This window comes from Mandrillus leucophaeus, unplaced genomic scaffold (genome assembly GCF_000951045.1).
Source record: "Mandrillus leucophaeus isolate KB7577 unplaced genomic scaffold, Mleu.le_1.0 Scaffold882, whole genome shotgun sequence".
In the NCBI taxonomy this organism is placed as follows: domain Eukaryota; kingdom Metazoa; phylum Chordata; class Mammalia; order Primates; family Cercopithecidae; genus Mandrillus; species Mandrillus leucophaeus.
In genome coordinates this window covers 570,411-572,092 of record NW_012109608.1, presented here as the reverse complement: position 1 = coordinate 572,092, position 1,682 = coordinate 570,411, and the positions used below count along the sequence as shown (strand labels likewise).

At 30.2% G+C, this 1,682-nt stretch overlaps 1 protein-coding gene across 2 annotated transcripts in view; it reads left to right on the top strand.

Annotated features, from left to right (window-relative positions):
- The window catches only part of ELOVL4 (ELOVL fatty acid elongase 4), a 34,304-nt gene that overhangs the window by 19,897 nt on the left and 12,725 nt on the right, over window positions 1-1,682 (top strand). The gene's annotated exons all lie outside the window — the stretch shown is intronic.

The following is a 1,682-nucleotide window of genomic DNA, read 5'->3' as shown; positions in this document are numbered from 1 at the left end:
GTCATAGGATGATAATTAATGTAAAATGACAAAATGCCATTAAGAAAAGTGAACAGTCATTGATAAGTCCTTAGTGGCACAATGCCTTTTTAACAAAAGTCAGCCGGGCCATCTTTTAAGTCATTTCCTCCTTATGAGAGGTTTACTATCTCTCCTGTGGTTCAAATATATTGGCTTATTGTTAACTCCGAAATGTGTTTGATTTGAGTGATACAGCTATAATGTCTATGAATAATAGACCTCCCTTTAAAACTATGAAATAAAATCAGTTTTTCTGTTTTCCTGGTTCCCATATGTGTTTTTCTTTCAAGTCATTATCACCTTTTTTTCCCCATATCACAGGTCATCAAGCAATAGCTCACCTTTTTAACAACTCTAATTTCATTAAAACCATAGTTGTTGTGTCATTTCCTGACTTTGCAAATTATTTGATTAAATATTGTGTTTTATGTCTTGTATCTTATTGTTTATTGACAGTATGTATTTTATATCTTGTATCTTATTGTTTATTGACAGTATATAGACACAGATTCATTTTTTTAAGTAAGATATTTTAATACCTAGTTCACTAATCCAGAAGCATTTTGCATATACAGCTTTTAGTAAAAGTGATAGTCTAAATAGGGAGTTATTATAATCAACAATTAAATTAAATTCATTTAGTTTGGTTCTAAGAACTTGAATTTTCTTTTACTACTTTAAAAATACATCATTTCCTCAAAATAGGACGTAAAAATGTTTTCCATTGCCAAGAATAAACTAGAAATTAGATTTGCAACCTATAACTGTTGTTTAGCTTTTAGAAATATAAAAATTAACATATTTTTATAATGTTAAAAGATTTTTGTTAATCCCATCCATATTTCATTATCATTCTTGTTTGAGAAATGTATTACTTGTGGCAACATTCCAATGGAATGGAATTTTTACAATACATTGTAAATTTACAATACATTGTAAAATTGATTTATGGTTGCGTATTTGAATATGCTGGACAATCAATTCATTTTAAGTAAAATAATGTGTTGCATTATATATAGTTCCACATATGTAAGTTATGTGACTTACAGCTCTAGAGAAAAACATTCAAGTTAGTTATTCGTGGGAATAAAATAAGTGCATGCTCTCAATGAAAAAGTTAGAAAAATGTTTCTGAACATGGTGACTATTTAAATACATTATAGAATTGTAGTGAACTCTAACTTAATCTCTCAGTGCCCTGTACTCTTGTCTTCAGTGTCTCTAGATATCAGCAAATGGCTACCATCACCCTGTACCTCTCCAGTTAAATTCTTGCCTGCTTTAGGAGTGGACACACAGAGCAGCCTCCAGGCTGCCCTGAGAAATTTCACATGTATAATATGGAAGACAAATGTTTCCTTAAGATACTTTTTTTCTGTGTATGAAGTTTTTCATTAACTTTTCATCCCAAGATAATCACCTCTGTTTTTAGTGAGCTTTATTTCTTGTTTTTGTTCTCCAGGGTCTCTGTAAAACATAATGTGTGACAACATAAGTAATGAAGCATAATTTTCAAAAGCCACTTGCAGGATTCCATATTGTTTCTTTGGTTTTTATACCATGTATTTTTTTTTATTGGGACTCAAAGGACAGTGATCCATATTTGGTCAAATTCGGAAATTAAGTTGAAACATCTTGATTCCTAGAAAGTGTGTTTTATA